The sequence below is a fragment of the Dryobates pubescens genome, chromosome 14, assembly GCF_014839835.1.
Source record: "Dryobates pubescens isolate bDryPub1 chromosome 14, bDryPub1.pri, whole genome shotgun sequence".
Taxonomy (NCBI): Eukaryota; Metazoa; Chordata; class Aves; order Piciformes; family Picidae; genus Dryobates; species Dryobates pubescens.
The window spans coordinates 23940431-23967570 of record NC_071625.1 but is presented as its reverse complement, the minus strand read 5'-3'; the positions used below and the strand labels follow the sequence as shown (position 1 = coordinate 23967570).

Here is a 27140-nt window from a genome sequence, read left to right as displayed (position 1 = left end):
CCCTCGGCTCTGCTCTGCTGAGACCACACCTGCAGCAATGCCTCCAGTTCTGGGGCCCCCAGCATAAGAGGGACATGGAGCTGATGGAGGTGGTCCAGAAAACACCACAAAGATGATCAGAGGGCTGGAGATCCTCTCCTGTGGGGATAGGCTGAGGAATTTGGGGCTGTTCAGCCATGAGAAGAGAAGGCTCCAGGGAGACCTTAGAACAGTCTTCCAGTACCTGAAGGGGCTCCAGGAGAGTTGGGAAGGGACTTTTGACAAGACCTGGGAGTGACAGGATGAGAGGCAGTGGCTTTGAGCTGGAAGAGGGGAGATTGAGACTGGAGACTCAGTAGAAATTCTTTCCAGTGAGGGTGGTGAGACACTGGAACAGGTTGCCCAGGGAGGATGTGGATGTCTCCTTCCTGGAGGTGTTCAAGGCCAGGTTGGATGAGGCCTTGAGCAACCAGGGCTGGTGGGAGGTGTCTCTGCCCATGGCAGGGGATTGGAACTGGATGAACTTCAAGGTCTCTTAAACCCAAACCATTCTATGAATCTATGAATCAATGATGGCATATGAATGATCCAGCAATAAAAACAAACACACAAACAAAACAGAAACAAAACCCAACTGAAAGCATTCTAAATATTTTTAAGTTGAACCCTCCAAACATAAACATGGCAGTGAGAATTGACTGGCAAGGGAAAACAACCCTGATTTGTAGCTGCCTTGCACAGATGCCCCTTTCCAAACAAACTGCAGTGCTTATATACTCTTCAGCTTATTTACTTACATGTTTAAACTGGTGCAAGAACTCTCAGTTAAAATGTGGCCAGAACTGTGCTTTACCTAATCTCATATAGCCAAAGCTGGCACTGCTGGCAGATAAGCAAATATATTCATCTTAATAGTTACAATTTTCCTTTCCAGAATGAAAATCAATGTCAATTTGCCTGGATCCTGTAAATAAATTAACAAGATAGAGAGAAAAAAATATAATGTCTGTGTGCTGGCAGCCCAGCAGGCATCTGTGTGCTGGGCTGCATCCAAAGCAGGGAGAGCAGCAGGACAGGAGGGGATTCTGCCCCTCTGCTCTGCTCTGCTGAGACCACACCTGCAGCACTGCCTCCCGTTCTGGGGCCCCCAGCACAAGAAGAACCTGGAAGTGGGTCCAGAGGAGACCATGAAGATGCTCAGAGGGCTGGAGAACCTCTGCTATGGGGACAGGCTGGGAGAGTTGGAACTGTTCATCCTGAAGAAGAAAAGGCTCCAGGGAGACCTTAGAGCAGCCTTCCAGTACCTGAAGGGGCTCCAGAACCGCTGAGGAGGGACTTTTGACAATGGCTTGGAGTGACATGGCAAAGGACAATGGCTTTGAGCAGATGGAGGGCAGATTTAGACTGGAGGTGAGGAAGAAATTCTTGGCAGCAAGAATGGTGAGATGCTGGAACAGGTTGCCCAGGAAGGCGGTGGATGTCCCCTCCCTGGAGGTGCTGAAGGCCAGGCTGGATGAGGCCTTGAGCCACCTGGCTGGTGGGAGGTGTTCCTGCCTGTGAGAGGGGGGTTGGAACTAGGTGTTCTTCAAGGTCTCTTCCAACCATACCTTCTATGAAGCTATGATTTAATAGTGCAGTTTTACTCCACCCACCATACATGGTAAGCTTCTGTGAAAAGAAGAGAGGTAGAAACAGGTTCTGCAGTTAGGCTAAGGAAGAATTTTGTAATACAGTTATGTGGTTTGTGTTCAGTTTTGGAGCCCTCACTCCAAGAGGTACATTAAGGGGATGGAACAGGTTCAGATGAGAACAACAAAGCTGGGGAAAGGTCTGGAGAACAGAGCTAGGGAAGAGCAGCTGAGGGAACTGGAGATGTTTTGTCTGGAGAAGACAAGGCCCTCTACAGCTCCCTGAAAGGAGGCTGGACTGAGGTGGGGGTTGGGTTCTTCTCTCTAGTATCATGTGATGGGAGAAGAAATGCCCTGAAATTGTGCCAGGGGAGGGTTAGGTTGGAGATTAGGAAAAAACTCTTTGCTGCAGGAATGGTCAGGGGTTGGAAGAGGCTGCCCAGGGAGGTGGTGGAGTCCCCATCCCTGGAGGTGTTCAAGAAACGTGTGGCCATGGCACATGGGGACATGGTTTAGTGGCCGTGGTGGTGTTGGGTTGACAGTTGGACTGGATGATCTGGGAGGGATTTTCCAACCCTAACAATTCCATGATTCTACTTTCTAGTGCAACCCAACCTTTAGGGAAAGGTGCTGACAAGTGTGCATTTCTATAATCTCACCTCTTTATGTCTGGGTTTTCCAAGGAGAAAACTTCCAGAATTCTGTAAACACTCACCACAGTAATTGCTTGGTCAACAGAGAGACCTGACAGGAAAGAGAACTTCTAGTGTAAGGCAAAAATTTGGCTAATGAAGTTAACTTTGGAGGAAGCCGAAAGAACATCAGCTAATGGAAGGTGAAAAGTTATTAATCAACCCTTAAATAAAGTCCTTTCAACCTCTAGCAAATTACCAAGTGTCCTAACCAGCTCAGAGAGTAGATGAAACACTGGGCCCAGGTTCACAGTTAGATCCATTTCTGCTAATTCTTTGCCCATTCTCCATGGTGAAGGAGCTTGGAGTCCTGGCGGACAGCAGTTATTCACAGGACATCATTGTGCCCTTGTGGCCAAGAAGGCAAATGGCATCCAAAGGTGCATTAAGAGCAGTGTGGCCATCAGAGCAAGAGAAGTTCCCTTTCCTCTCTACTCTGCTCTGGTGAGGTCACAGCTGGAGGACTGAGTCCAGTTCTGGGCTCCCCAGAAAAAGAGGGAGAGGGAACTACTGAAAAGAGTCCAAGGAAGGCTATGAGGATGATGAAGGGACTGGAACATCTGTCTGATGAAGAAAGACTGGGAGACCTGAGACTGTTTAGTCTGGAGAAGACAAGGCTGAGAAGGGATCTGCTAAAGGGTTGGTGTCAAGAAGAAGGGGCCAGGCTTTTTTCGGCGGTGTCTTCTGACAGGACAAGGGGCGATGGACACAAAGTGGAACACAGGAGTTTCCACCTCAACATGAAGGAAAACTTCTTTGTGTGAGGGTGCTGGAGGCCTGCAGCAGGCTGCCCAGAGAGGTTGTGGAGTCTCCTTCTCTAGAGTCTCTCAAAACCCACATGGATGTGTTCCTGGGTGACCTGCCCTGAGAGACCTGCTCTGCAGAGAGGGTGGACTCAATGATCTCTGGAGGCCCCTTCCAACTTCCAACCTTCTGTGATTCTACAGACATTTACCACCTTGACAAGTTCATCAGTGAAACCACTGCTCATCAGAGGTCTGCAAAAGCAGAAGGCATTAGCTCTTCCAGAAGTGTCAGGAGCTTGGTGTTTTATCAAGCCTCTGTTCTTGACCTTCCAACAGATCTGCATTAAGCAGAACAAATATGAACACCCAATGAACTCCCAATATCTAACTGAATGCAGTCATAAAGAACACCACTGAGTAACCACAGCCACACACAAAATGTGCAAAATTATTGCACAGCACCACTCCAGCTGAAACAACAGCATCAGCCATTATCTCCTAGATAGCACCAAGGGACAAAGGACACAGTCATTCCAGTCTGAAAAAAAGAAATTAGATCATGCAGGATACTTCCTTCAACCAAACCTGGGAGGAAAGCTACCTCAAATTCCTAGTCACAAAGTGGAATTAAAAAAAGACAACTCTGACTGTAGAAATACAGGGAACTTTAGAGACAGAAGCTCACAGAAGGCTGAGGATGATCTTCAGATGTTGGCTCAATGGAAAGTCTGATAAAAGATGATGAGGGCCAGGTGCAATGTCCTGCATCTGGATTGGTGCCAAGCACAGATCCAGGCTGGGTGAAGAGTGCCTTGAGAGCAGCCCTGAGGGGAAGGCCTTGGAGGTTTCAGATGGTGACAAACTCCCCAGGAGCCAGCAATGGTCACTGGCAGCCCAGCAGGCAGCTGTATGCTGAGCTGCATCCAAAACAGGGAGAGCAGCAGCACAGGGAGGGGATTTTGCCCCTCTGCTCTGCTGAGATCTCACCTGCAGTACTGCCTCCAGTTCTGGGACCCCAACACATAAAGGACATGGAACTGCTGGAACAGGTCTAGAGGATGCCACAGAAATGACCAGAGGGCTGGAGAACCTCTGCTATGGGGACAGGCTAAGAGAGTTGGGGCTGTTCAGCCTGGAGAAGGGAAGGCTCCAGAGAGATCTCAGAGCAGCCTTCCAGTACCTGAAGGAAGCTCCAGGAGAGTTGGGAAGGCCATCAGGTCCAGAGGTTCTCCTCGCCCTCTGCTCTGCTCTGGTGAGACCACACCTGGAATACTGTGCCCAGTTTTGGGCTCCCGAGTTCAAGGGGAGAGAGGGAACTGCTGGAGAAAGTCCAACAGAGGCTATGAGGATGAAAGGACTGAAACACCTGTGTGATGAGGAAAGGATGAGAGCCCTGGGGATGTTTAGTCAGGAGAAGGCTGAGAGGGAACCTGATCAATGACTATAAATATCTAATGGGTGGCTGTCAAGAGGAAGGGGCCAGGCTTTTTTCAGTGGTGTCCTGTGATAGCACAAGGCCAATGGATACAAACTGGAGCACAAGAAGTTCAACTTCAACATGAAGGAAAACTTTGCTGTGTGGGTGCCAGAGCCCTGGAGCAGGCTGCCCAGAGAGGCTGTGGAGTCTCCTTCACTGGAGACTTTCAAGACCTGTCTGCACACTCTGTTGTATGACCTGCCCTAGGCAGGGAGGGCTGGACTCGACGATCTTCAGAGGTCCCTTCTTACCCCTAACACTGTGTTGTCCTATGGTTCTGTGATCTCTGATTCTGTGATGAAAGAACTTACTGTGCTAATGAGGGCTGACATCCTGTTCCCTACCCACAGCTACTGCAGGAGTGACAATAAGCTCTGCAGGATCTCTGTGGCAGCTGCCAACTTGACTGACACTGAGATGATGTACAAAGAACACATCTGCAAGCTCTCTTTCAGCTTTTAAAGTGGGTTCACAGGTCTGCATCTAACAGCTAGGATGTAGTTGCAGTCTAGATGGATGCTGTGGCAGGAGGTCTGCAGCCTGTCCAGAAGCCCTGGTGAATACATTGCACAGATGAAGTCCCAGGACTATCTGTTTATCTGCAGAAGTCTATGTGTGGCTTCATTAGCAATTTCCTTTCGTTACGAAAGCCAACCTTAAACATAATCCCAGCCCTACCCTTTGGTTTCTATCTATTAAACAATCATTAATCCAGGAAAAATCCTTCCATTGTAACCCAGTAGAGTTTGGTTTCTTGCAGTGCCTGTCTGAGAAAATCTGCCAAGGTCTTTTGGCAAAATTCACTCTACAAAGCAATTCAGAGCTCCTGAGTCTGCCAGCCTCCAGTTTTGCTGCATACTGTGTTGGGATGAGGTCTGGAAGGACACCAGCCTCCTTACTTCCCTCCCACAAGCCTTGTTGGCAGGACAGAAGCTATGGCATTTGCTTGCCCTCACAAGAGGACCATCAGAGACCACAAGGATCAAAACACACCAGGTTCACTGAGGCACACCTGTATCACAGCAGCACGGATTGACAGGGGTTGGAAGGCACCACTGGAGGTCATCCAGTCTGACCCCACTGCTAAAGCAGGGTCACCCTCAGAGGCTTGTCCAGGATCAGGATGTCCAGGATCAGGATGTCCAGGTGTGTTTGAAACCTCTCCAGAGAAGACTCCACAACCTCTCTGGGCAGCCTGCTCCAGAGCTCCAGCACCCTCACACAAAAGAAGTTTTTCCTTTTCTTGAGGAAGAACTTCCTGAGTTCCAGTTTCTGTCCATTGCCTCTTGTCCTGTCACTGGACACCACTGAGAAGAGCCCAGCCCCACCCTCTTGACACTCATCCTTGCTCAGGATTGATCAGGTCCCCTCTCAGGCTACTTTCTTCCAGCTGAAACAGCCCCAGGTCTCTCAGCCCTTCCTCCTCACAGAGATGCTCCAGGCATGCCCCCATCATCTTTGCAGCCTCTGCTGGGCTCTTTGCAAGCAGTTCCCTGTGTCCCTTCAACTGGGCAGCTCAGGACTGCTATCTTCTGTCAGCAATGTGGCCTTTCCCCTGACTCTCCTTGAGAGAAGAGCCAGCTTACCCAGCAAGCTCACCCTGTCCTGCTGCAGAGAGCATCTGCCACCCTTCCAATCCCAGACACAAAACCTCCTGGCTTTTACCATCTCCCACTCTGGTGCCTTCACACAGGGCTGCAGGGAGACAGACAGACACAGACGAGTGAGACAGACCAGTAAATGTGAATGGTCCTGTAACAAGAGAGCTGACAGAAAAATACTTTCCATTACCTTCCTGCTTGTGAGCACTGTGACAGTAACACCTGCTGTACCAGCACCATGTGCCAGAACCTCATGTGGAAAGATGAACAGGTGAGACACAACAGATTCAGATTCACTGAATGGGGTGCCTTGAAAGGGACCTTGAAGATCATCCAGTTCCAACCCTCCGCCATGGGCAGGGACATCTCCCACTAGCCCAGGTTGCTCAAGGCCTCATCCAGCCTGGCCTTGAACACCTCCAGGGAGGGGACATTCACCTAACAACAATAAAAAGCTGTGCAGATAGGGAGATCTCCTGTGTAATCACACTGCCTAAGCCCTTGATTTAATTAATAAGCAATAGACATCATACTTATCTAAAGATGGATTACTGGTTGTCATAGAAAACCAGAATGGTTTGGGTCGGAAGGGACCTTAAAGATCATCCAGTTCCAACCCCTCTGTCATGGGCAGGGACATTTCCTACTGGAACAGGTTGTTCAAGACCCCACCAACCTGCCCTTCAAGACTGCCAGGCTTCCACAACATCTCAGGGCAGCCTGTTCCAGTGCTTCACCACCCTCATGGGAAAGAATTTCTTCCTAATGACCCATTTCAATCCATCTTCTTGCAGTTTGAAGCCATCACCCCTTCTCCTGTCACTCCATGACTTTGTAAAAAGTCTCTCTGCAGCTGTCCTGTAGCTCCCTTCAAATACTGGAAGGCTGCTAGAAGGTCTCCCCAAAAATATTTTACTAAATATCATCTGCCCATTGTCTTCAACAAAAATACATATGGAACAAAAAAGGTCTTTGCCCTTCTGAAGCTGTTCTGGTGGGAATTGAAAGATCCAGGGCTTTCTGGACTCACCTTTTATCCATTACATGGATTTCAATATGAAATACTTAATTCATACACATAAAGATGGTACCAGCACAGAAGTGAAGAAACTTCAGGAAACTTCTTTCCTGAGAGGGTTCTCAACCACTGGCACAGGCTGCTCAGGGAGGTGGTTGAATCCCCACCCCTGGAGGTCTTTCAAAGAGTCAGAGCTGTGGTGCTGAAGGCCATAGTTTAGCTCCAGCCTTGATAGAGCTAGAAAATGGTTAGACTGGGTGATCTTCAAGGTCTTTTCTAACTCAAATGAGTCTACAGTTCCACATGACTTGAAGTGTCAGCTTTAGTAGCAATGGCCACTTCTCAATGGGAAAAATGTCCTTTATCTAGGCAGAGAGACCAAGCCAGTTCACACCACCTTGTCAGCAACAGCTCTGTGAAGAGAAGCATGCAGCCAGAGCTAACACCAACACATATCTTCTTGGACCAGACATTGATCTCATCAGCAAAAAACACTCCCAGGTTGTGTTTAACAGTGCCCTCTGGTGAGGCTGTGCCCAGGCACTGTGCTTTCCTTCCCAGGGCAAAGAGACACATTGGTGGCAGGACTGCCACAGAATTTGGACAGCTTCACAAATTGAATGATGGCATGACTGTCCACACCCAGCAATCAATCATAGAATGGCTCAGGTCAGAAAGGACCTCAGAGATCAGCTATTCCAACACCCCAACCATGGGCAGGGACACCTCTCCACTAGACTCAGTTGTCAAAGCCCTCATCCACCGTGGCCTTGACCACCTCCAGAGAGGAGGTATCCACAGCCTTCCTGAGCAGCCTATTCCACACCACCCTTGTACTGAAGAATTTCTTCCTCAGATTCAGTCTAACCCTGCTCTTCCTCAGCTTCAAACCATTCCCCCTTGTCCTATCTCTAGACACCCTCATGAAAAGTCCCTCTGTAGCCTTCCTGGAGGATCCCTTCAGGTACTGGAAGGCAGCTCTAAGGTCCCCTTGGAGTCTTGGGCTGAACAACCCCAGCTCCCTCAGCCTATCTGTACAGCAGAGCTGCTCCAGCCCCTGGATCATCTTTGTGGCCTCTTCTGGGCCTGTTCCAACAGTTCTATGTCTACAAAGTTCTTCAAAGAAGTTAGGCATTTTGAGATTCAAATTCCTGCCTGCGAACAGCTTGTTCTCATTTTCTTCAGCGTAACCTTGGGTGAAGAAAGAGACAGTAGCCTTGACTAGGTGAAGCTTTATGAGTGCTGCGGACAGCCCAGCTCCTTTTATGGATGAGAAGGTAATAGATGGTAAGCAAACACTGATAAATCCTCAGTTCTTCTGAGAAGTATCCACCCATCAAGTGTCCTGGCAATGGAAAGCCCCGCAGCTTTGATAAGAATAAAGACAAGGTAACTGTAGGAAACAGCCCCGTGTTTGAAGTCAGTTGAAAACATTCATCAGATGGTTTGTGGGGAGAGGCTGACTATTCCTTCAGTACTGGACAATAACCACTGTGTTTGCAGCCCTGCCAAAGTGTGCAGCAGAGACATGCAGGACCTCCTGCAACTGTATGGCCAGAGAGAGAGATGAAATATCAGAGAAGCAGACATTTGTTCAGGCAGGAAAAGCCCTGTAACATCATCCAGTCCAACCATTCTCTAGCTCTGCCAAGGCTGGGGCTAAACCATGGTCCTCAGCACCACAGCTCTGCCGTCATGAAACACCTCCAGGGATGGGGATTCAAACACCTCTCTTGGCAGCCTGTGCCAGTGGCTGAGAACCCTTCCAGTGAAGAAGTTTCTTCTCATATCCAACCAAAATCTCCAGTAAGGCCATTACCTCTTTTTCTTGTTACTAGGGAAAAGAGACCAACACCTGGCTCCAACCTCCTTTCAGGGAGCTGTAGAGAGCAATGAGGTCTCCTCTCAGCCTCCTCTTCTCCAATAAAAACACCCCCAGGTCCCTCAGCTGCTCCTCCCCAGCCCTGTTCTCCAGACTCTTCTCCAGCTTTGTTGGCCTTCTCTGGATCTCATCCAACACCTCAATGTCCTTCTTGGAGTGAGGGCCCCAAAACTGAACCCAGTATTAGAGATGCATCTTCCCCAGTGCTGAGTTCAGGGGGACAATCACTTCCCTGCTCCTGCAGGTCACACCACTGCTGATCCAGGCCAGGATGCTGGTGGCCTTCTTGGCCACCTGGGCACACCCTGGCTCATCTTGAACTTCTGTCAACCAGCACCCCCAGGTCTTTCTCTGCTGGGCAGTTTCCATCCACTCTGCCCCATGCCTGGGTCTGCTGTGACTCCAGTTGTGACCCAAGCACTTGGCCTTGTGAACCTCATACAACTGACCACAGGCCATTGATCTGGCCTGGCCAGGACCCTCTGCAAAACCTTTCTACCCCTGAAGCAGATCAGCACTGCCACCCAGTTTAGTGCCATCTGCAAACTTGCTGAGGTTGCACCAAATCCCTTCATCCAGAACACTGATAGGGGTGTTCAGGAGAACTGGCCCCAGACCACACTCACAGAGAATACACACAGGTACGTAACACACACAGGTATGTAACACACAAACACATGTACATAACACAGACACACATGTATGTAACAGAGATGCATATAACACACATGTATATAATTCACACATGTATGCAACACACACATGTGTAACACAGATGTATATAACACAGACACACAGGTATGTAACACACAAACACATGTACATAACACAGACACACATGTATGTAACAGAGATGCATATAACACACATGTATATAATTCACACATGTATGCAACACACACATATGTAACACAGATGTATATAACACAGACACACAGGTATGTAACACACAAACACATGTACATAACACAGACACACATGTATGTAACACAGAGATGCATGTAACACACATGTATATAATTCACACATGTATGCAACACACACATATGTAACACAGAGATGTATATAACACAGACACACAGGTATGTAACACACATGTATGTAACAGAGATGTACATAGCACAGGCATGCAGGTGCATAACACATGTGCATAACACATGTGTATAACACACATGTATGTAATGCACACAGGTGTATCACACACAGGTACATCAGACACATGTGCATAATACATGTGTATGTATATGTAACACATGTATGTAACACAGAGATGTGTATAAAAGACACATGTGTAACACACATATGTAACATACACGCATGCAACACATGTATATAACAGAGATGTATATCACACTCACATGTAATGCATGTATATAACACACATGCAAGTAGCACACACATATGTAACACACATGTATGTAACAGAGATGTGTATGACACGTATATAATGCACATGTAACACAGATATGTGTATAACACATGTAACACATATGTAACACATGCATGCAACACATTTATATAACACACAAATGTATGTCACACACATGTAATGAATTTATGTAACACACATGTATGTAACATACATACATGTAACACAGAGGTGTGTATAACACACATGTATGCAGCACACATTTATACAATGCACATGTAACACACGTGTATGTAACACAAACAAATGTAATGCACATGTCTACAACACACACGTGCTCTTGTGAGGGCACAAGGACTCAGGGAAGCTATCAGAGCAATTGGTGTCTCAGGTGTTTGTGCTGCACAACAATGAGAAAATGAACATAATGGAAGCATGACCCCAGTCAACTTCTCTTTCTCTTCTGACAATCATTCTGTTCACTCACATTAAACGAGCTTCATCACCTTCCCGCTCTGACTTTGGTGACTAATTAACTTCATAGGTTTTAAGGAAGAAACTTTGCAGTCCCACTTGCTTGTTTAACAAATAACCAGGTGTCCTCAGAGCCTCAGGTGGTGCTTCCAGCCAACTCCCCTTGGGCCAGGTATAAACATCACAGGTAAATCCACCTCGGCAGGTGGCAGCAAGACGTATGGGAAGCCAGGACTGGCGAAATCCATAGACTCACAGAATGGTTTGGATTGGAAGTGACCTTAAAGATCATCTAGCTCCAACCCCTCTGACACGGGCAGGGACACCTCCCACCAGCCCAGGTTGCCCAAGGCCTCATCCAACCTGGCCTTGAACACCTCCAGGGAGGGGACATCCTCAGCCTCCCTGGGCACCCTGTTCCAGTGTCTCACCACCCTCATTGAAAAGAATTTCTTCCTCATCTCCAGTCTCAATCTCCCCTCTCCCAGCTCAAAGCCACTGCCCTTCATGCTGTCACTCCCAGCCCTCATCACAAGTCCCTCCTCATCTCTCCTAGAGCCCCTTTCACTGGAAGTCTGCTCTAAGGTTTCCCTGGAGCCCAACCTAAACCTCCCCTGGCACAACTTCAGTCCATTTTCTCTTGTCCTGTCACTATTTACTAGGGAGAAGAGACCAACACCAGACTCACTCCAACCTCCAAACAGCCAGCTACCAGCTTTCCCAAACCAGAGACAGTGGTACTTTCCAAGGAGTCCAAGCTAAATAATGTTATGCAAAAATAAAAACTAGTGCTGTGTGTTGTAAAAAGAACAAATAATTAAAATGCTTTCCAAAAGACAGCAGTTCTCCCTCCTCTGCAGAGATTCACCCTAGGAAAGGAGTGGATCAAGTAAACTCTGCTTCCCTAAACCTAACCTGCTTCAGCCAGAAAACTGATGTGGAAAAATGAAGCTGATTTGACTAGTTTGGGCAAAGAAGAAAAGAAGGGCAGGAGCTACAGGTCTGCAGCAGAAATAGGAACTTCCCTGCTAACAAGCATGAAAGATCCTAGAGCAAAGGCTACCTTTTTATTATGACAGTAAACAGCACTCAGCCCCATGAGGCCAACGAGCAGCACTGGAATACATGAGAGACAGCCACGGCTCAGGGAGGTTTGGGGGCTGCTCTCAGCTTCAGCTGCAGGACAAGTTAGAAGCCAACAAATTAAATCACTGCCTTTTAAACTGTTTTCATATAGCTCCATAGATGCTGCTAAATGAAGCCAGCTGTCAACATGACTTTATCCAGCAGCAAAACAGAGAGTGACACTAGAGTGTAAGATGTCACCATTTGGCCATGAGAGGGAAGGAAGAACTCAGAATGGTCACCAAGGGCTGGAGCAGCTCTGCTGTGAGGACGGGCTGAGGGAGCTGGGGTTGTTCAGCCTAGGGAAGAGAAGGCTCTGGGAGGACATTAGAGCTACCTTCCAGTTCCTGAAGGGATCCTCCAGGAAAGCTGCAGAGGGACTTTTCATGAGGGTGTCTAGAGACAGGGCAAGGGGGAGTGGTTTGAAGCTGAGGGAGAGCAGGGTTAGACTGGAGCTGAGGAAGAAGTTCTTCAGTACAAGGGTGGTGAGACTGTGAAACAGGCAGCCCAGGGAGGCTGTGAATGCCTCCTGCATGGGGGTGTTCATGGCTAGGTTGGATGAGGCACTGAGCAGTCAAGTCTGTTTGAGAGGTGTCCCTCCCCAAGGCAGGCAGGTTGGAGTAGATAATCTCTGGGATGCCTTCCAGCCTGAGCCATTCCTTGATTCCTCACTGGTAGCTGAATGTGCTTGAATGAGAATGTGGCTATTTTGTGCCAGACTGATAATTCTGGTACAGTGAGGGAAAAAAAAAAAAGATCCAGGGTAGCTGTAAATTATACTGCATGGGGGGTCTGGGGGAAGTACACAGAAATTTGAATGTAAACAAATGTTCAAACCCACATTCCTGAAGAACACATTAGTGAATTGGCAAAGCCTGACCAGTTTTACAGTCCTTGTATAACCAAAGCCAATGAGATCCAACTGCAGTGGTCTTGGGCTTTAAGGTACTAGAAGTAAGAAGAAAAAAGTAGGAAACCCTGTCCTGCCCAGGGGTTCACAGATTGCATCAGGTTAGAAGGGACCCACCTGGATGCATTCTTGTGCAGACTACCCTAAGTGATCCTACTTTGGCAGGGGGGGGACAATGATCTCTTGAGGTCCCTTCCAACCTCTAATATACTGTGATACTATGATCCTCAAAGGTCATCTTGTCCACCCCCCCTGCAGGGACACCTCCAACTAGATCAGCATGCCCGGGACCACATCAAGTTTGATCTCAAATGCTTCCCGGAATGGGCCTCAACCACATCCCTGGGCAGCCTGTTCCAGTATTTTATCACCCTCTTTGTAAAGAACCTCCTCTTGATGCCCAAACTAAATCTACCCTGTTCCAGTTTCACACCTTTGCCCCTCATCCTAGCACTGCAAGCCCTTCTAAACAGTCCCTCCCCAGCCTTCCTGGGCTCAGCCCAGGCTTGCTCCCCTTTGCTACAAAGCTCCACATTCCCTAGGGAGCGGCGCACTCCCTTGTGTGCCGCCAAGGCTGCTGCCACCTGCTCCCCGAGCCTTTGCCAAACATTTAAAGGAAGTTTTACTGAAATTAACTCCTTGTTAATCAAAGGCAAAAGAATTCTCTCACTTGCAACCAGGTGAGGGAGGAGAGGACAGTTATTTGGAAACTGGAGAGGCCAGGCAGCACCCTGGACTTTTTCAGCCCAAACCAGCCTGTCTCTGGCCTGACTGCATTGAGCCTGTTTCATCCTTCTCACAAAGGGGTCATTCTCTTGTCCTAGAACAGTCACAATCTGCCCCAGTGATTCTAAAGGGCAAAAAAAAAGGTGGGGGAAGAAAAATAATATTATTCTAGATTTCCAAAAACCCCAAGCAAACCACAGGCAGAGGAGACAGCTCTCTGAGTACTGCCCATCTTCCTGTCCATTCCTATGTCTCCAGGTGCTCTGACACAAGTTTTGCAGAGGAAATAAAGCAAGAAGAACTCACTCTGCTCAGATCTCTTTGTTACTGCTTTTGCTGTGCTACACTGACAAAAAAAATGGCCTCTGCCTTGCTTTCTTTGGGCTGTGGGATCACACCAGTACCCTTCAACACTCCAGGGACAACTTAGAGTGGACTTCCAGTACATGAAGGGGGACTACAAGAAAGCCACACAGGGACTTTTGACAAGGGGTTGTAGTGATAGGACAAGGGGCAATGATTGAAGCGGGAAGAAGGGAGATTGAGACTGGAGATTAGGAAGACATTTCTTTCCAGTGAGGGTAGTGAGATGCTGGAACAGGTTGCCTAGGGAGGTTGTGGATTTCCCCTCCCCGGAGGTGTTCAAGGCCAGACTGAATGAGCCCTTGAGCTACCTGGGTTGGTGGGAGGTGTCCCTGCCCATGGCAGGGATTTGGAACTGGATGAGCTTCAAGGTCCCCTCCAACCCAAACCATTCTATGATTCTATGAATCTGTGAACACAAAGCTGTCCCCCCAAAAAAACACAATGGCTTTTTGTTTGTTTTATCTTTATCAACTTTTGCTAGTGCCGAGGTTTTCCATCTCAGCTGTTCTTGTTCAAAGTGAATCGAGTTCAGGGTAAAAAACAAAAAAGATATAAATCCTCACCTCATTTCCCTGAGAACCTAGTTATTTTATCTGCCTCAGCAACCCAGCTACTCTACCTTGTCATTTCAATTTTCACATATTTTCTCTTTGTGTATTAGTTCCATGATTCAATGAAATCTCATCTCCTCAGCCCACTGTCATCAACTACTATCTGGAACAAAGCTCTCTCTCTCTCTCAGATTCAATCTCAAACAAAATGAAAAATAGAAAAATCACAAATGAGAAAGTGGACCACATCCAATCCTGTGGGTCCCACCCTCACAATGTCTGAAAGTTATTTTGCTTCATTGAGTAAACCTGAAGTAGGGGCAGGTGCTATCCCCTCCCTCCTTGCCAAATGAGAAGATGTTAATAAAAAGCAGGCCTCCTTCCAGGGACATTGGAGTGTCAATGTTAGTCACTGAATTGGCTGAAATACACTTCTAGATCTTAGCAGTGCTTTCCAACACTGAAATGTTATTGTTTCAAATCAATACACTTAAATTTCAATCAACACCTTCAGCTTCCACACAGCAGGTGGAGTTCCTGTTGCTAACTCCAACTACTGGTGGAGTCACTGTACTCCGAGTGCAATCAGCATTAATTATTTACCCTAACAAGAACACTTAGAAATCCTTTGTGCTCATCTGAGTTTTTCTCATGCATTTAGCAAACTGAGGAATCAGGAAGACAAGACAAACTTTTCTATTGCTTCCACCTCTGCCTCTGCACAAAGCATTGAGCTACAGAGGACCTTGCAATTGAAAGAAGTTTAGCATAGGAATTTATTTACTCAACAAGGCCAAGTGCAAGATCCTGCACAAATCCAGACTCGGTGAGAAGTGGCTGAAGAGCAGCCTGGAGAAGAAAGACTTGGGGTGTCAGCTGGTGACAAACTCCCCAGAAGCCAGCAATGGTCACTGGCAGCCCAGCAGGCAGCTGTGTGCTGGACTATATCCAAAGCAGGAGGGGAGGGGATTCTGACCCTCTGCTCTGCGGAGGTCCCACCTGCAGCACTGCCTCCAGTTCTGGTGCCTCCAGCACAAAAAGGACACGGGGCTGCTGGAGAGGGTCCAGAGGAAGAACATGAAGATGATCAGAGGTCTGGAGAAACTCCTCTATGGGGAAAGGTTACGAAAGTTGGGCTGGTCAGCCTGGAGATGAGATGAGATGAGAAGGGTCCAGGGAGACCTTAGAGCAGCCTTCCAGTACCTGAAGGGGGCTGCAAGAAAGCTGGGAAGCGACTTTTTACAAGGGCTTATAGTGATAGAACAAAAGGACATTAAAGCTTGACAAGGAGGGTAGATTTAGACTGGAGATGAGGAAGAAATTCTTTCCAGTGAGGGTGGTGAGACACTGGAACAGGTTGTCCAGGGAAGCTGTGAATGTCCCCTCCCTGGAGGTATTCAAGGCCTTGAGCAGCCTGGTCTAATCAAAGGTGTCCCTGCCCACCTTGCGGGGTTAGAACTGGATGTTCTTCAAAGTCCTTTCCAACCCAACCCATTCTATGATTCTGTGAATCTATGAATTTCTTTTTCTTTCAATGCTTAGCACAATTATTGCACTTTCTTGTACTGCCTGTGCAAAACTTTGCAATTTCTCTCTTTAGCCCTCTGCATATTTTTTACTCCTGTTCATACTCCTTTAACAGCTTTGTATGGAGCCCCACCAGCTAAAGTCTCCCCAAGAAAGAACTGTATCTCATAGGACTGGATTAGGAAGCTTTTCCCTCAAAGGAAAATCTGGAAAACACCAGAACTAAAGCCCTTAGGTAGCACACATTTACAAAAGCTGGAATTGAGCCACCCTGCATGAATTTGTGAGTTAAAAGGACTGCACAAAGAATCAGTGAAGGTTCTCTACAGACAGAAATACTTTGCCATGTAACACAGGCTGTCAGTAACTTCTGCAGTCAACAATAAGCAGTGGTCTGTGCCCAGGCTGTGCCATTGTTGAGGCTCAGGCTGGGCAAGCCCACATGATTGCTCCAATGGAACTACACACAAAGGGAGTCAGCACTGAGCGTAGAAACCAGTTTCATAGAATCACAGAATGGTAGGAGTTAGAAGAGACCTCCAGAGATCATCCAGTCCAAACCCCCTGCCAAAGCTGGGTCACCTAGGGCAGGTCACACAGAACACATCTAGATGGGTCTTGAAAGTCTCAAGAGAAGGAGAGGAGGAAAGGGGAGAGACAGAGGGAGAGGAAAAAGGAAAAGCAAAAGAGTGAAAGAGAGAGGAAGAGTGAAAGGAAGAAGGAGTGGGTGAAAGGAAGGCAAACAGCAGTGGTAGCAGTGGCATGGTACCAGCCACAGCAGGTTGAGAATCCCCTCTAAGTGGCTGCGGCCCTTGCAGCAGCGCTGCTCTGCTCAGCTAGGAGTCTGCAGACAGTTAGTATCCCAAACATCCCCTGTGGCTGCAACAATCCCACTCCACACACCGTTTAATATTAGGTGGCTGGTTGCTTTTCTTTTTCTTCTTCCTTAAATTAGGAGGCTAATGAGGCATAGCAAATGATGCTAATGAAGTTAGGAAAGGACGGAAGGCTATTGATTTTCAACAGAAATCCAACCAGTGCCATAATAATAAGTGCACTAAATGCTTTGTGTGAGGGCAAGAGGGCAAGCAACTCACAGACCTGTATGATTCACAGCTAAAGAAAATATCATAGAATCAATAAGGTTGGAAAAGACCTCAGAGATCAAGTCCAACCTATCTCCCAACACCTCATGACTAACTAAACCATGGCTTCAAGTGCCATGTCCAATCCTTTTTTGAACCCCTCCAGTGATGGTGACTCCACCACCTCCCTAAGCAGCACATTCCAATGGGCAATTACTCTTTCTGGGAAGAACTTTCTCCTCACCTCCAGCCTAAGCTTCCCCTGGCGCTGTTGAGACTGTGTCCTCTTGTCCTGGTGCTGGTTGCCTGGGAGACCAACCCCCAGACATCCAAATGTTGGATCTGAAGCTTGGGAGATGCTGTAAGTAACTCCCAGTGTTCCCAGCAAGAAGATATCCTTGTGCAAATACCAACTCCTCTGACAGGATGAATACAATTACACCAACTCTAGAGTCAGGGTCAGCCAGCCAGTACTGTGTCTGACCAGAATGGGTTAGAATTGGAAATTCAGTGGTATTAAGATGAGGACACAGAGAAAGAGGCAAACATGGAGAGAGGTGATTCTGCCACTTCACTGTGCTCTGCTGTGACCTCACCTGAAGTACTGTGTTCAGCTCCGAAGCCCTCAACACAGGAAGGACATGGACCTGATGGAGTAGGTCCAGAGGAGGGCTATTAAAATGATTAGGGGAGTTAGAGCACCTTTGCTATGAGGACAGGCTGAAAGAGCTGGGGGTATTCAGCCTGGAGAAGAGGAGGCTCCAGGGAGACCTAATACAACCCTTCCAGTACCTGAACGGGGCTACATGAAGGCTGCAGAGGGACTGTGTGCAAAGGCCTGCAGTGACAGGACAAGGGGCAGTCGTTTGAGAGCAGAGCAGATTTAGATTGGATGTGAGGAACAAGTTCTGCACCATGAGGGTTGTGGAACACTGGAACACCTGCCACCAGGGAGGTGGTTGAGGCCTCATCCCTGGACATGATTCAAGATGAGGCATGACAGGGCTCTGGGTAACCTAATCTAGTGGAGGATGTCTCTGCTGACTGCAAGCAGGTTGGACTAGATGGCCTTTGGAGGTCCCTTCTGACCCAAACCATTCTGTGATTCTACGTTTGTGTTCTTTGGCACACCAAATCCAAACTGGGCATGTCAAGAATCTCAGCTGAAAGGAAGGGATTCCTGCAAGCAGCAGCCACTGGCCAGCTGAAAAGCTTTCAGATACCGAGCTTCTTCAGACCTCAAAAAATGTATCTTGACTTCTCAAAGACAACAAAACATGTGGAATTCTTTAGCAAGCGTAGAGCAATGAAACATCTCTAGTTTTCCAGGCCCACAAGCTACACTTGTGGTGGGCAGATGTACCCTTTGTGGAAAAGTGAAGCACACAATTCCTTTTAAAGATTCCTCAACTATTAATGGGTGGAAGACAGAGCTCCCCAAAACTTGTACTTCCAGTTGCAGTGGTCTGAGACATAGCAGGGCTCTTTAACTGCAAAGCAGAAATCTCCCACTCTGACCACAGACACAGAAGCTGTTTTCATAGCGACTTCCTAAAGGACACTGTCTTTCTGGCTTTGATAATGTGTTTAGCAGCTTCCCTACGACTATCTAACCACATTACTTTACCCAACTAATGTAAGGTTTCTGCACCAGGATAGTTTCCCCTTCATGACATTCCCTATACATCTGAGATTTAATAAGCAACTTGTCGGCTTGAACAGCTCTACAATGCTCCTTTTTGTCCTTATGGAAAGCTCTGCCTTACAAATTCAAGGCTCCTGGATGCAAACTGGAGGCTCAGGAGACCTTATTGCTGTCTACAACTACCTGAAAGGAGGTTGTAGCCAGGTGGGGGTTGGTCTCTTCTTCCAGACAACCAGCACCAGAACAAGAGGACACAGTCTCAAGCTGCACCAGGGGAGGTTTAGGCTGGATGTTAGGAAGAAGTTCTTCACAGAAAGAGTGATTGGCCATTGGAATGGGCTGCCCAGGGAGGTGGTGGAGTCACCATCACTGGAGGTGTTTAGGAAGAGACTGGATGGGGTGCTTGGTGCCGTGGTTTAGTTGATTAGATAGCATTGGGTGACAGGTTGGACTTGATGATCTCTGAGGTCTTTTCCAACCTGCTTAATTCTATTATAAAAGGAGACCATAAAGGGTTAAAAAGTTTGCTGCAATATCCCAGAGACGTTCTTCAGGCTGTTCGAAACTGTGCTCATTTCCTACCTGCCACAGGTTTTGCCATTCATAGCTGTATCCTAATTCAGGATGCTCAGTGGAGTGCTTTGGTACCAAAGAAATTCGGGAATGATCACTGGGAGTGTTTTCCTTTTTACACCCTCTTTCAGTTTCAAAAAAATCTCGGGAAAGAAGTCTCAGCCAGAGCATGCAAACAGCTTAACATTTCCTTGCCCTTGAAATGAAAGCCTATTTAATTAAAAATATCCCAGTTCTGCTCCATTATTAAAAAGGTCTTGCTACTGGAAAGATTCCTATGGTGGAGTCACTTGTTCTCCTCTTTACCACTCATCAACCTGACATTACAAATGAGGAATGAGTCGCCCTCGGTCAGCCTTCGAGCCAGCAAATTCCCCTACTGTTATATATCCACCAGTCGGTTTCCTCTTTTGGGCAAGAAAAGTAATGACTGATTTTGTAGACAGAACAATTTGTTGAGGTCTGCCTGCAACACCCTAAATCTTCAGCCTTGGCTCTCCTCAGAACTGCCTATTCCTTTCCAGGGAGGCAGCAAAGCTGGGCATGCAGCCACACCTCAGCCACCCAAGTTCAACAGCCACCAGCGCAATGTCAGCACCCCTGCATTTGGCAATTTCAGCACCTATCTCAACCTCAGACAAGGATATTAACCCCAGCACCTTTGTTATGGGGACAGTAACCTCCAGGAGAGGTGGGAGGTGAAGTGGAGAAGCAAGCAATGCCAATGCCCAAAGCTGCCTGAGCTGTTTCAGTTGAGCTTGAAAATGGAAGTGAACGGCTTCAGTCTGCATCAGGGAACTTGTGCCACTGCTTCTCCCCTCCTAGCTGCAAACAAGGGCAGCTGAATCAAGCCTGACAAACCTGGCTGAGGGGATGGACCCCACATTAACCCAAAAGCTCAAGCCAGACTTGTATTCTGGTAAGGACAGAATGCCCTTACATTTTCAAATGCAGTGCAGAGTTGTGGCTGTGGTTCACCCCACTTACGTTTGACTCTCTGCGCTAAACAGGAGCAGTGAAGGAGATACAGACCCTGTAAGGCACTTTTTATTGGAGACAAACTTTTCTCATCTTGCCTCACTTTAAACCAAAGATGCCATATACAACAACAAACAAACATATACAGTAACAACCAACCAACTGCTACACACGAAGTTAGCCCAATACACCTGCAATTAGGTTAATGCACTGGATATTTTCACAAGTGAAATTCCTCCTAAGCCTGAGCCTATTATTTGCTCTTTGGGGAAATTTCAGTGGAGGCTTTCTTTGATTTTGTTTTGTTTTTCCTTCTTTTTGCAGCTAGCATTTTGTCTTTGATATAATGATCTGGTTTTCCATGTAAGCCTGGATGGCAACACCAAACTCTTAAAAGGACTAGATTTATCTAGAAGATTTTGACATTAAACACAGCAAGCTAAATCTCATCTTAAAACCAAGTGTTTTCCTTTGCTTTTTATATTTTCCCCTCTTACTATCACAGCCAGAGTTATGCACAGCACTATGGTCAAAAGCTGAAATTCTGCCTTTAGACTTAAGTCAGACCAAGGCACTTCAAAACGAAATTAACTTGAAAACCAGTCCCTCTAAATGTAAATGTTTGACATGTTGAACACTGAAATGTAACCATGTTTTAAACAGGTTAAAACGACATGCTGAATAGCAATACAAAAAGTCACTCCTATAAAATGTTCTAAGTACATGTTGAATGCTCATACAAAATTCAATCATGTTTAAAACAGGTTAAAATTATGCTTAATACTAAAATAAAAAGTTGTTGAAGCTCAGATTCACATGGGGGGGGGGAGGGGGGAGAGAAAAAAGGAGTAATATAAGATAAGACACTGCCAAATGTGGTCAGAGACAAGAGGCTTGAAAACAATTAAAGCTTCTTTAATAATGGAAATCTTTCTGAAACGTTTTTGATTTTGACTCTAAAGCCAGGAATATCCCTGCTCTCCCAACAGGCAAAAAGGATATAAAACAAGGCTAATACATATCAGTTATGGAGATAGTGCCTGCCACTGAAATCAGAACTAGCAGTTGAAGCTCTGCATTGTTCTCACCCTTCCAAAGTAAAACACCTAACTCCACTTCTGGAAGGATGAAAGAAGAAATCTGACCCAAGGGGTAACTGCCCAGAAACCTCAGGAAGCTACACACAGAGGGATCTCCATCCCACCTAGGAACTGCCTGGCTACCAAGCTGTCCATCAAAATACTGTTTGCAACCTGCCTAGCAGCTGGCGGCAGGGAAGCAATAAGCAGGTGAGGTATTTAGCAATGCCATGGACAAAAACCAGATCCCTTTCCAAAGCCCTTGAGCTACAACGCTTGGCTACACCTGTGAGGTGCAGAGAGAAGCCAGTGAGTGTGTATGATGTGTAATCGCAGCACGCTCAGCACCCCACTTCTCCGAGCAGCACCTGCGCTGAGCGAATTTGCTCTGCTGCTCTCGTGCTAGCCTGCCATTTATTTCCTTGCCAAAGGAATAAATATTATCACCCTGAAGGGCATACCAAAAGACACTGTCTCAAGAGACTTGAGGGTGTGCTTGTGAAACAGGTCCCATCAGTAAGAATCGCCTTTCTTTGCACAGTCATCAGTTTAAGAATAAAAAGAACAAAAAAGAGATGTGCAGCTGTACGAGGCACAAGTGCCCGAGACACGTGACAGAGGCAACACGGTCATTGTGGTGAGCAGCCTCCAAGCATCTGGACCAGCTCTGAACTGGTCCCACTTAGTGCCCATGCTTCCCATGTCTTCTTTCACAAAGAAAAAGGGAAATTCAGTCTGCATGACCTTCTACCAGTAAAGCCCATTTTGATTAGTAAGATGCTAGTTTGTGATGGACACTGCTGCTGCTTCAGACAAGTACAAGCCAGGCAGGTGTAGCCTAGCAACCCCATACAAAAATGAGTCTCCAAAAGGGGATTGTTAGAGCAGCATCACCACAGATGCACCATCAACTGCAAGCAGGGTCACATTTGTCATCTCACAACCCCTTTCTCCAACCTGCACTGAATCCCTGTGTTTGGGCAGGTACTATCACACACATACATCAAGAAATCCTCTTCCACCAGGCAAATAAATACAAATGGAAAAGAAAAAAAAACAAAAACAACAAACCAACCAACAAAACAACAATAGAAATAAAAACTCAGAAACTTCGCCATGCTAGGAACGGGCAGTGGAAACAGCCCTATTTGTATAGCTCTATTGCAATTCAATTCCCAGCTAAACAGGAGGCAAGGAAAATTCACCCAGCATCTCCTATACTGCTGACTGTAATGTATGTCCTTGTTGCCTGGATACCTCTAGTGAATTACTGAGTGAGGGTGCCAGGCTTTTTCCTAGCCACTATTACATAAAAAATAAAAAACCTGCCCAACCTCCAGCTCCATAAGAAGCGGAAGGTGCAGACGGAGGCTTCCTGCAGCCCTGCCAGCCGGGTGCCAGCAAGAGACAGATCGAGCCCTGCGAATGTTAAATCTTGTAGGTTGCCCTGCCACGTTATGAACTGGATCTTGGACAATTCATCACCCAAGTTGCAGAAAAATAGTTCAAGAACTCAAGAATAATGAATTCTGTCATTTCCAATAGAAGTGTGAAGGGAGAATTATGAATGAACCTTTTAAAAACACGTATGTGGAGGGAGATTGCCCTTCTACAAAATGAAAGCAGCAGGCTTCCATTTAAATGGCCCAATCCTAAAGGCGAGACCTTTCATTTTCAATTAACTTAAATTGACAATTGAGAAAGGTTTGAAAATGTTGTTGGGGCCTTTCAGTTTGATAGATCTCAGCCCTGGCGTTACACGCAGCGTTACGACCCGATTTTTGAGGGTGTGCTGCTGTAAAATTGAAAATTTGGAAATTAAAAATCTTTTGATTCCAGCTGTTGCAAGACACTCAAAAAAAAAAAAAAAGGAAAAAAAAATCTGTTAGAAATGCTTTTTCTGTATTTTGCCATCATATGCTTTATAGGGCATCATTCATTACGACACATCTGAACTTACCAGCCTGCAGCCCTTTGGGATTTTACGTCACAGAGATACTTCCATAGAGAATTAAATCTGATCATAGGATTGTTTTGGACCTTTAAAATCCCAAAGACCTGTAAGCCCAACCATTCTCTCTCTTTATGTGATCAGGTACAACAAGTAGTTATTTACCACAGAAATAAAACCTTTCCTTGTAGCTTAAAGCAATCTCCGTTACCAGTCCACACCGCAACACAATTAGCTAATGTTACACCCACATGACACAGTGCAGGCAAATCAAACTGATTTTCAGGCTTAAGATTCATTGTTAAAGAAATAAATAAAAAACTTCCAAACAGCTGAACCACTTCATTAAATAGGAAAATAAATCAGAGAATATTTCAAAGCTCACAAGCAAAAGCCAGGATCTGCAAAGTGAGGCAGAGAGATCCCTGCATGCAGTCCATTGGCCCTGCTTCTTTACGGAGGTAAAAGCCCAATCTCCTCAGCCCAGAACCCCACAATGGCAACAATGCAGCCTCAAATCAGTTGTGAATTGGTAGTTTTGTTATAATCAAATCCCAAAGAACACGAGTAAAAGTTGATTTTTTTTTCCATCAGGTGGGTTACCACATCACTAGGTTTGAAATCTTTTGCAGGAAGTTTCTCTCGATTCATGATCTGGTCAGAGGAAATTAATATTGCTTCAAGGAATATTTTGTTTCTTGTAGCCTCTGGCAACCGATGTATGGGATGCAGATTTGCAGGTAGTGCTGGGACAAAACACTAGGTGAAAAACACTGAAGCAGGCTGCCCAGAGAGGTGGTAGAGTCTCCTCTCTGAAGATATTCAAAACCCGCCTGGATACATTCCTGTGTGACCTGCTCTGGGTAATCCTGCCCTAGCAGGGGGCATTGGACTCAATGATCTTTGGAGGTCACTTCCAAGCCCTAATGTTCTGTGATTCTGTGACATTTTTCCAGCCCAGACATAAAGAGGTTGAAGGGACAACATGGACCAACCCCTTGTGGCACTGAGTCTGTACTGTACAAGATAAAAATCCTATCAGAAAGTTTGGAAGAGGAGTGATGTCAAGCACAAGGACCAAGTTCTGGTCTTGCACTACTGCATTGTTTTGGTAAACTCAGGAGGATGAGATAGGATTTGAGTCAAGAGATTCAAATTTGGCCAAGCAACACCAGGCCACGTCCTGAGGAACAGAGCAAATATGTGTTTATACTCAAACACTTTTGTTGGGCAGTTGGCCTGAAGATGCAGTAAACACCACTTGGCCATCCAAGGACCTGGCCATTACAGCCAGACCACAGGAATCCCATTTTTCTCATTGTACCTCCTGTGTTCTTCCCTGGTGGGAGGCAGGAAGGAGGGCAGTGGTAGCTCAATGCCACCTGGAGCTTTTCCCAGCACACTGTCTAAGGGAACTGAGGGAAACATAAATGGGACTCTGCATTGCTCTGGTGTTACACTACTGCTACTAAGCACACATATTTGAGAACAGAGCTGTCCCTCCAGTTACAGGAGACAAGCAGCAGTCAGTTACACTTTGTGTTGAGGAAACACAAAGTTTGCCTTCTGGGAAATACATCCAAATGTGTCAACTGCTAAAACCAAACGTAACACCACAAGCAAGATAACAGCGTCCTGATCTTCTCCTATACCTAATGTATTTATGTATTAAAAATGTGTATTAAATGAGCCTTAGGCAGCCTGGTGAGCTTCAGTGAGAAAGAGAGGGACCGGAGTACTGGACAATGGAAATAACACTTTTATAGTTCTTCTTTCTGCTCAGCCCTTGAGAAGCTGAAAGATACTGGGAAGCATTAAGTGAGTTACCACTGAGCATTTTGTCCCTTTGTCAGGCAGGTCCTGCCCTCATCATATGACTATAAAAAGGAAAAGGAAAAGGCATGAAATTGCCAAAATAGTGTCTAGAATTCTTGAAAACTACCTACATGTATATAGATGTTTCATATGACTTCTATATAAGCCTTAAGCACTTCTGTTCTTAAAAAATACAGGGAAGTAGCTGGGACAGTGTCATTGTCTTCTGCATAGGAGAGACACAGGGACTGCGAAAGCTCTGTAGGTCTCATTCACCCACTCGGATTTAATGAACTCAGCAGTAATTAACCAAAAAATGTTACTTTATTGTCTTTGCAATACAGATGCAAAATGGCAGGAATCAAAGTATGTGCAGCAGTGTACAAGAAAAGGCCTGCACAGAGGCAGGTAGTGTAGCCACAGTTTACACTGCTGCAAATGAGAAAAGCTGGCTTCAGATGCTATTCATGACAACCTGCTCTCTAGATGACAAAATCCTTGACTCTGTCTCCCATGTCAGGGTACAGGAACAGATGTTCAACCTATAGATGGGACACGTGAAAGCTGGCTTTCATCAAAGGTACTCTGTAAACAGTGCACCTGGAAGTGCTGCTGGATCTGCCTGCAAAACTCATCCTTGGCTCTCTTTGCCCATTTCATACAATCATACAGCCATTGAAAAGACCTTCCAGATCATCGACTCCAACCATTCTCTAACTCTACCAAGGTTGGGGCTAAACCATGTCCCTCAGCACCACATCTCTGCCTCTTTGAAACACCTGCAGGGATGAGGATTCAACCACTTCCCTGGGCAGCCTGTGCCAGCGGTTGAGAGCCCTTTCAGTAAAGAAGATTCTTCCTATATCCAACCTAAACCTCTCCTAGCACATCTTGAGGCCGTTTCCTCTCATGACTTGTTACGCGGGAGAAGAGACCATGTTTGAATTTCTCTTCTTTTCCCCCTAATGGCAGCATTTCGGGGTTCCCTGTCGAGGCGCCCAGCGCTATTCGCAAGAGCAGCCCTGGCAGACCCATCACAGGTGACCACGAGGGCGAGGGCGGAGAAAGAACTGAGGGAGGCAAAACTCAAAAAGCCTGTCGGAAACCTGCCCAAGAGCGGCGCAGAGTCTGTGTCGGGGCTTTCTGAGGAGCCACAAACGCCTGTACAGCAACGGGCAGCAGCGGCGGGGCAGAGGCGACGGAGCTGGGCCGCGCAGGGAGCCTGCGGCCTTGGCTGGGCCCGCGGCCGGGACACCGACACCCCACCCCGGGGGGCCCAGCGGCGTTCTCCGGGCACCGACAGCGACACGTGACCAGGCATTATTAATTAATTAATGTAAAGTCTACGGAACGAAAGCAGCGCTCCCCAGACCTTGCCGAGCCAGCGTTCCCCGCCTTGCCCTCCCGCCGGCTGCGTGGGTTCTGTCACCAGGAGGCCACCGGCACCGGCCGGCCCTCGGGAACTTACCGACGGGGCCGCCCCGTCCCTCGGGCTCCGGCAGCGCGGTCGCAGCAGCTCAGGGCGGCGGCATCCCCCGGGGCCGCTTTCTCTCCCCCCCTCCCCGTACCCCCCGGGCTCCGCGGCGCTGGGCTGCGTGACTTGTTCGGTGCGGCTGGCACCGTCTTTAGCGTACGCTGTGGCGGGAAGGAGGAGGAGGAGGAGAGAAAGAGAGTGTGTGTGCGTGTGTGTGTACGCGGAGGGGGGGGTGGAATTAACTTTGCTCAATGGCGACAAGGCAGCGGCTGCAGACCAAGCATCAGATCGATTTACTAAACAAACGGAGGAGTGGGTGGGGATGTTAAACAGTAACCAGCAGTCTCAGGCAAAACTGAAAGCGGCTGCTGCTGCCGCCAGCGACCGGCCCCTGCGCGCACCCGAGCTCCGCCGCCCAGGCGGGACAGGCACTCCCGGCTCGGCCCCGCCCGGCCTCGCTGAGTCGCAG

At 47.2% G+C, this 27140-nt stretch overlaps 1 protein-coding gene across 1 annotated transcript in view; it reads right to left on the bottom strand.

The window, feature by feature from the left end:
• The window catches only part of HNF4G (hepatocyte nuclear factor 4 gamma), a 69240-nt gene extending 42542 nt beyond the window's left edge, over positions 1 to 26698 (bottom strand). Inside the window, exon 1 of the mRNA XM_054167239.1 lies at positions 26666 to 26698. The gene's annotated coding sequence lies outside the window, so the exon portion shown is untranslated. The remainder of the gene's footprint in view (positions 1 to 26665) is intronic.
• Between the last annotated feature and the right edge of the window lie 442 nt (positions 26699 to 27140).